Source organism: Camponotus floridanus, unplaced genomic scaffold (assembly GCF_003227725.1).
Source record: "Camponotus floridanus strain SB8 unplaced genomic scaffold, Cflo_v7.5 scaffold284, whole genome shotgun sequence".
NCBI classification, from domain to species: Eukaryota; Metazoa; Arthropoda; class Insecta; order Hymenoptera; family Formicidae; genus Camponotus; species Camponotus floridanus.
This window is the reverse complement of record NW_020229419.1, coordinates 136,128-145,706: the sequence shown is the minus strand read 5'-3', so window position 1 is coordinate 145,706 and position 9,579 is coordinate 136,128. Positions and strand designations below refer to the sequence as shown.

Sequence of the window (9,579 nt, the reverse complement as noted above, 5' to 3'; positions counted from 1 at the left end):
CTGAATGGATCGAATTCTTATTAAGCTTAATCGGATACAGCGGAGTTTGATTTGTATGAAAAAAGTATCTTCATTTATATTCTGTTTGATTTTTAAATGTGAAGATATCATGATACAAAATCCAAATATGGAAATTTTCATTTAAGAAGCATCTTTAACATCACCGCTATCAACATACATCACAAACACACAAAGAGAAAACGTACAGTTTCTCTCTTGATAGAAGATTGCATTAGTGACGCTCTGCGATATTAATGATCTGTAACAATAATTTAATCGCATTTTTAGTAGTGACAGATTAAATGATAGTTAAATGTTAGTTAAATAACTAAAATTAAGCTGAATCTTATCATATGGAATTCAGACATTAAAAATAGCAATATTATTGTTTTGTTGGTTCAGGTTTATCTTTTTATCCTTTAATTGTTGAATAGAATCATTAAAGAAAACATACAGTACTCTCTTTTCTTCATATTTTTATAATTTACAATGATTCGTTAATAAGTGATACTACTTCATCGTTGTCCATTATTGTGACATGAGTACCTTCCACGTAATGTATTTGTATTGCACTTTCGGTAATCTAAAAATATATTTTATTTATAAGAATAATCTTAAAAATGACAAAATATTATGTTCTATTCAAATTTACCTTATGTAGACCATAATCTTCTTCAGTAAAAACGATATCCATAAGTGTGGGTTTTAATAAGATTATAGATGATTTAAGACGTGGCAATGATGTTATATTATAATCTTGTATAGCGATTATATGATCATATATCGTCGAACATAACAATTTCTGATTTTCAACAGTTAATTCATTGATATCCTTCGAAAAGCTTGCAGTAAATAGTTCTAATTTCTCTTCCCACGTATTGCACTTATTTAGTTCTAATGCAAACTGTAAATAATAATATTGTATCAGTACAAAAAAATGGCAATCTGCATTTTAAACTGAAATAAAATAAGTAAATGTTTAGTTTAGGTTATACAGTTCAACAAATCTTTATTTTTACATATGTTGTAGAGAATATTTCCTAAATAATATACCGTTTGAATTTTGTGGCGGTCTCTCTTCGTTCCTGAGACATATAGTATGATTTTGAAATTATATACTTACTTGTATCATCTTTTCATTACATTCTAAATATGTTTCTAAATATTTATATTTTTCTGCTTACATTTACCGAGGTCTTTCTGAATAACATTCAGAAAGTTTTAGCCGCTTTATTTATTAAATAGTTATTAACAAAAAGTTTCATGAATAGAATATAATTTTACCACGTCATATATGTTTAAGAAGAAATATATTTAATAGAATATATGTATTTGTAAACTTTGTTTTGTCTTGCAAAGTACATGCGTGGGCACCGTGTGTTCCGTCCCCCCTCCCCCCTACGGGGGGGGCACCACTTTCGGATGAAACCTATAACCTTATTTAACCTGTGTCTGTGAAGTGTATAGGAAATATCTTATTTAACATATGACATTTCGCTTCACATGGTTCATATAGTTCATGAGTTTATATAAGTTTGTAACTTATGCAAAGCTAGATATATTCCATAATTCAGACACGAATTGCATTAGATCTTCCGATAATGGAGCCCCCCGTAGGGACGAGCGGAACACACGATATCCACGCGTGTACTTTGCAAAACGAAGAAAGTTACATACAAAGTTTGTATTACAAACACTTATTAAATGTTACACTGGCTTCAAGATTTTTAACGAAACTAAACAATAATTCTATAGTTTAACGACATGAAAGCGATAACGAGTAAACGTAAACAAAAAAAATATAAACACATAAGTAAAATGTAATATATAATAAAACCGTAATGAGCAAATGTAAACACAGAAATAGAAACGTGAAAGGATGACATAAAAGTATGAAACTTCAAAAGTGCACATCCCAGAAACGAAAAAAGATTACCGCAAAATTCAAACGGTGTATTACTTAGAAATGTATCCTCTGTAACATACGTGAAAATAAAAATTTTTCCAGCTAACCTAAAGTAAATAATTTATAATAAAATAATATGCTTGTATTATATTATGTTATTTCATATAATTTAAATTACGTTAAAGAAACTTTACAAAATCTTTGTAATTTAGATTATATAAAATAATATAATAAAATAATCTAATAAAAATTTAGCTTATTTTATAATTTTAAAGCACATTCTAACAAATTATTTCAAAAATTGTCCTCTTATTCTATTAACTATATACTATTCTATTAACTATACATATATATTTTTAATAATTGACTAACCGTTTCAATGTTAGAGTCAAGATACAATTGGATTAAAAAAAGTAAAACATTATTTTGTAACTCTTGTTCTGTAGTATGATAAAAAGATTTCTTAAGCAAGAATTTTATTTGATCAGGAGCTCCATCTATAAGTATTAAACGTCCGGAGAAATTCTCAGCTTCTAATAATCTCGCTAATTCAATGGCAATTAAAGATCCAAATGAATAACCGATAATTATAAATTCTTTTCGACTTTGTATTTTCTCCAATACGTGCTGAAAAAATAAGCAAACATGTAGAAAACTATATGTAAAAATGGCGCGCATGCATGCATGCGCGTATGCTTATATATAATCAAATTAAGTGCATAACAATTTATACTATTTAAATAATGATTTTAAACAGATTATAATTTCGTACAGGCAGAAGATATGCTGCTGATTTCATTACTGACGAAGTAACACCTGGCATATTAAGTACACCATGTTGCAAACATATCGCCGAAGATTTAATTTTCGATCCTATCAGTTTATATACACTTGCACACCCGTCGATTCCTGGTATAAGGAATATTTCACTCCCAGCAACTTTCCTCTCTGTATCGAGTTTAACATAAATGTCTGGACTCAAGTCTGAATCGTTAAGTTTTCGAGTCAATGTTTTTAAACCGTCCAAACTATTTACATTAGCTTCGGTGTCATCTTTTCGATACATCTTTCCTTGTTCAGATGTATTTGTCAATTTTCTAAGTTTTGCAAAAGTGAGATTTCGAATATCTTGTGCCGTCAATAAAATATCGAATTCTGTCTCCAATCTCTGTTTAATCTCAACTGCCATCATTGAATCCATGCCTAGTTCAGCCAGTGACATGTTTGGTGCCGCCATGTTTGGATTCTTCAATCCTATTTTAAAATTAGAGAAAGAATTAAATATTTACACATGATTAATCAGATCTTATCTAATCTTGAAACTGCAATATAAGAATTATTAAAATTTATATTTTTTGCAATAAAAATTTATTTTGTATATGCGAATCTTTTACATAATATATACTTAATAAATTTACCCATAATGTTTACAACCGTTTCAAATGGATTCGTTGCTTCGCCAGAATCTTTTTTTTTCTCAGCAACAACCATGCTGCTTACGATTGACCGATCTTGTAGCAAGAATGCTTCTAATGTGTCCAAGCAGGAGGATATTTCTTGTTGCAATGTACCACCAATAACAAGTTCTTTGTCATCTTCTTGCATATCTGCGACAAGTCCTACGTCACCAATCGCGCCCCACTGTATAGCCAAACCATGTAAACCTTCTTTCATTCTTCTTTCACAAATTCTTTCCATTGCGGAATTTGCCATTCCGTAATTTGTTTGGCCCGCGTTACCTCTTCCACATGAAACGGAAGAAAAAACAACAAAATGTCGGAGCTGAAGACAAATTGTTCTTGATAATTCATCCATCCTTTTCGTCGTCCATGCCTTTGATATTAAAGAATCTTCGAATGCTTGTGGGGACTGATTCTTGAATATGTCATCTTTCAACACAACTGCGAGATTGAATATAGCATCCACGGGACCTTGTTCTTCGGCAAATTGCAATATAGATTTACAGTCTTCGTATTTCGAAGTATCAGCAGATGTAACGATTTGAACATTCACACCGTAAGATTGCCATAACGTTATTCTTGATTGCTGATAACCATTTTTTATCCCAGTTCGCGAAGTTAATACTAAATTTCTTGCGCCACGTAAAATTAACCAATCAATTAATTCTAGACCGAAGCCACCCAGACCACCTATAACGATGTAGCATTTGTGTTCCAGGCAATAATACCGGGGATGTGCAAGTATAGGTGCTTCCAGTTCAACTTCTTTTTGAACTTTTATCATTATCTGTAAATAATATTACATTATATTTTGAAGTATCAGGAAGAGGAAAAAAGAAAAACATACAAAAGGCGAGAAGCTATTAGGAAAAATGAAGATTACAGATAAGAACCTATAAAAATGAATAAATTATCAAATAAAATGTGTAAATTTGTAAAGAGATTTAAAAGAATTGATAAAAAAATCTTTAAAAGAAGGAGAGTTTTTCCAAATGAACATTGTATAGGAATTAAAATAATTAATTGGGATCAGGCGTGGGATCGCTCCCGAATGGGAATCGATACGAGGAAAGCGTAAAAGAATCAGAGTTGTTCTATGTATAAGAGTCACAAATATATTTCGGAATCGTACTTACAATGTTCATGAAATTTGATTATTCACGCGACAGTCAATTGATATTACGCGGACCGTTGGAAAATATTTCTTTCGCACATGCTCTCGAATTTCTCCCCGGTGCTACGATAGCCAAGATAGCAGAGAATCCGCATACGCGGCGAGGAAGATTTCACTTTCCTTATTTGACCACGCGCGGGATCAACAAGACGAAACTCGCCTTCGATTTGCGACTTTAATTACACGCGACAAACGTGAAACTCTCACAGCAAATTTCATTCGCGGTACTTCGAGAAAACAACCACCGAGGAGCGGCGCGATGTTGAAGCAACAAACGACAGAACAAGAAGAAGGCACGCAAGTCGGAGCAGAAGGCGGAAGCTTTCTTCCTGCTTACGTGGACCAATTAATTGTTGACGCGTTATAAATCGTTTGAGGACTGGCAGATCGATAGATCCTGCGCGTCGGAATTAGGCGCAAGCTCGCAGTTAGAGTATGGCGCCAGAACTTTTCAGTGGACGCGAAGGGATGACGCTTAATTGTATGTATCGCGATAAGAATGATGGAGTTTTCGGAGGAGTCGCGCGAGCATCTGAGGATTTCGTGATCGATAGATAGGTTCCGCGATCTAGATTCTGGTCGGAACATACGGAACAAACATAAAGAGAAAAGAAGCATAATGGATAACTTTTACATATTACAACATAGTTGAGAAGATACATCAGAAAAAGCTATTTAATTTTGTTATTTTAAAATCTCTTGATAATAATACTTAATGAAAATACTTATTGTGAAATACTTAATGTGAAAAGTTCGCGTCACAACTTACGTTCAATTTTAAATTTTAATTAAGGAAAATAGACAGAAGTATTCGTACATTAAGAAACCATCATACCTTTCCAATATGCTTTCCAGCAGCCATATATCTAAAAGCAGTTTCTATTTCATGCTTTTCAAAAACTTTTCTGCATAACGGTTTGATGGCGCCATTCTTTAAGCCTTCCATTAACTTGTTCCGTAGTATTGCCTTACTCTCTGGTTCTGCAGAAAATAACTTATCCAATAAGATGCCATGAAAACTAATACCTTTCGAAAATGCAAATATTTCTAGAGGATTATTGGAGACCATATCAAACTTTCCAATCTCGAGAAAACGACCACCCTTTGCTAAGCAACGGACGGACGCTTGTAGTTTCTCTTCAGCTAAAGAATTTAATACGATATTCACTCCGCGACCTTTTGTTCCCTGAATAATCATTTGTTCGAAGCTCGTATCACGAGAGTTTCCAATGTGATCCTCGGGAATAGAAGGAAACGTTTTTCTTATAAAGTCTCGTTTCTCGATACTCCCAACCGTCGTAAACACTTCGCAACCCTCGTAAAGGGCAAGATAAATGGCAGCTTGACCAACACCTCCTACCAGAGTGAATCAATATTTTGTCGTCTTTTTTCATTTTACCATTCAAATACAAAGCGTAATAACACGTGCTATATACACAAGGAACCGTCGCAGCGTCTTCCATCGTCCACATGTCAGGTATGATCCAACTAAGATATTTGTCAATTATGAGAATATTTGTCATTCCTCTGAAAATAATATAATTTAGAAAATCATATAAAAATATATTATGTTAAAATTAAGTCAAAGAAATATTTTTTGTGAATAATATGTAAAGGTTAGATAAAGAATGAAAAAAAGCATGTAAAATATAGTAACTTTTTCATTTTTTACTTCATCGAAAACGTTTCTAATTTAAATATACAAAATTTATTTTATTAAGAATATACGTTTAGAATATTCGTTTATTTTTATTAAGAATATACACATTAAGATTCTATTCACATACATATTAAGATTTTATCAAGTTTTTATCTAATATTCGCTTACCCTGTTGAACATAATCCCATTATTCTTTGCCCAGTTTTATTAAAACCAGCAAATTCCATTCCAATTAAAGAATTATTATTTCGTTCGGTTGTAATAGATTCAATGGTGAGTCTACCGCTAGCTATCATGACATCTCTAAAATTGATAGATGCATAAACTACTCTTACTAGATTTTCTTCATTATTGTTAACGAAAGATACCCTACTTTGCATCCAACAAAGAGTACTCAGATCACCTCGCACCTAAAATAAATAAATATAATAAGTTATTTTAAGCTTATTAAGGGAATTATCACTATCTTCCTAAATATAATAATCCGAATCTTCTTAAAATCGTACCATTTGAGAAACATAAGCATTCTGTACGAGTTTTGGTTCTAATAATGATAATGGAAAATGTCTGTAGGATCCCCAAATGCCAGAACGTATAACATTGATGGGTAAATCCAGTTGTAGCTGCTTCATATATAACGATTCTTGCAATGAAAAAGCAGGCGCATCTCCATCTTGAATAAATACACTTCTAATCATTTCACTACCCGGTTCTTTTCGCAAACAATTGACAAGGCCGAGTAGACCGCATTCGAAGTCTCCTTCTGCGACGATTATAATTCTCGTATTTGTGTTGTCATTTTCCACGTTCATGAATGATTTAATCTCATTTATCCACGAAAATTCGTAATTATTTACATGCACAATCTGCTGATTCGTCTTAAAATCTTGTATTTTTCTTAATAATACAATTGTCTTATCATTGGTGCGTTTTTCCAAAATTACTTTTAATCCATATTTGTCCAGACATGAGTAATCGTAAATAGCATCTAACTCTTCGAATGTCAGAAGAAATCCTCTTGGCATTATGGCAGACAACAATTGTTCGTATAAATCGTTTCTATTTTTTGTTAAAATTCCGAAACCTATAATCATCAAACAATTTTCATTTTTCGTCAGTTTATCAAATTCCATCGTAGAAATATTGTTGGGCAAAGAAATATCTTTGAATCGTTCGTTACTCGTTACTATTTTGATATTGTAACAAATTTGCGGTAAGTCGTCTAAAATTTTATAAACATGTAAAGAATTTAAATTCTCCGGCATCATTTCATCGCTACTTTCGATAAATTCAATGATTTTTACGTTTATCATGTTATGGCACTCAAGTGCAACGTGCACCGACATTCTTATTGCATCTTGCAAAGATGTCACATTTAAATCTCGATGAGCAACAAACTTGTACTCTTCAAAAACGGGGTTGGCTACATTTTGTCGACGAGATATAGCTGTAGCTATAAGACCGTGTATTTCTATTCCTCCAGATATCAAAACATCTAAGTGCTTATAATTTTGCACAAGAACTTCTGCGGATATAAAGACAATATCATATCAAGTATATATTTTTCGAAAAATAATATTCGATTAAATACGTATATAGTTTATTTAATTCTGTAATACTTACGTTTTTTTTTATTTGAAAGTTTTTCAATATATTTTATGTGAGATTTTGGATCGATTACCACTTTACGAATTTTTGTTGGTACAAAAAGACTTCTCGAATCCTGCCCTAAAATCATCATCTGTAATATATTGTCCATAAACGTTACCCAATTGTCAGTCCAGGCAATATGACCATTCTTTCCTGTGATTGACGCACTTCTTAATCCACGAAATTCGCTGGTATATTGATAACCACGAAGTTTCAATTCTTTGTAAATATCTTTTATATTCATCTCCTCTTTGTCATTGTCATTTCGATCAATGAATGTGCTACATATTTTCTCGTTTTTAATATTATCAGGAATTCGTACTATTCCAGTGACGACAGCACTGTCCCCTTCGATTATTTCGAATTTGCAACTATCTATAAGAATACGATTATCAATTTCTTGTATGAATATTTAATTTATAAACGGAAATTCTATTCCATGTTTTATAAAGAAATTCTATGTGTCATAAAGAGTGGATGTTTTTAACAAAGAATAAATTCCAGCTGGCCTTCAATTGTGGAAAGTAAATACCAATCATAGTACACAATTTGCAAGTTCAATAAATAAAAATAAATTTTTATTTTAATGAAAGTGTTCCTATAGCATTATTAATGATCAGATAAGTGCTACTTCTGATATGCATTTGCGTAAGAAACTTTGTTATATCGGGTAACCAATAATTTTAATAAATTACAGAAAATTAACTTAGCTATGGTATCTTTAAATTGCAATCTTTCGAGCATAGATTTTTAGCATTACATTAATTAAAATAGCAAAGATAAAAATAAAAATGATATGTATAAAGATCAAACAGATCAATCAAATCAACAAAATTAACAAAACATTTTTTTACTGTAAACTGACAGCAGAAATTTTAAGATTTCTGTATAATGTTTACTTTTTCAACAGAATACAAGCTTAATACAATACTAATATATTGCAATTTTTGGTCGAATCTGCTGCTTTATTGACAATCTGTTAATAATTTTTGTTTATTAAATACAAATCTTTTTTTAATTTATTTTTTTCAATTGAATTTTTTCACTTATTCATATTTTATATCTTAAAAAATTTTTATCCCTTTATATATCTATATCACATTATTTTAATTGTATCAGTTACCCTTTTGGATCATAAGAGTTAAATTGACTAGATTTTGCTTCGACAGAACTGTAGAACGTAAGAAATTGACATCTTCAAATACAATTGGTACATCGAGATGATTTCGCTTTTTTAACCAGCCGATCATTTGCCATATCAGGAAAAGATATCCTGTAGCCGGTAATAAATTTTTTCTATTAACGACATGCCCGGTCATATATGTAAATTCTTCATCTAATAAATTAATGGTAACAATTGCTTCCCCAATGTAAAGTTTTCTTTGTGCAAAATAACGGTATGCATACCAATCTTCGGAATGATCCCATCTGTAAAACATGTCATTAATTTTACAATATAACAGCGTTATTAGTGTTTAAAAGTCTAAATTAGTCGTTAAAAATAATGCAATTTATTTTTTTGTTTTTAAAATTGTGCTGTTTTACTGTAATAAACATAACGTTGAAAAATCTTATATTAAGCAAAATTTAAAATTTTATATTAAGCAAAATTTACCTTATAAGATGAGAAATCATCGGTGTATTACGACTCACAGGGAACATAACTTCCGGATATAAATTTGCGATTTGCAGCTGTAATCCTGCATTATAAAGTTTTGCAATTCCATGT

At 31.3% G+C, this 9,579-nt stretch overlaps 1 pseudogene; it reads right to left on the bottom strand.

Annotated features, from left to right (window-relative positions):
• Positions 1-399: 399 nt before the first annotated feature.
• On the bottom strand, positions 400-9,579 carry LOC112638307 (annotated as a pseudogene).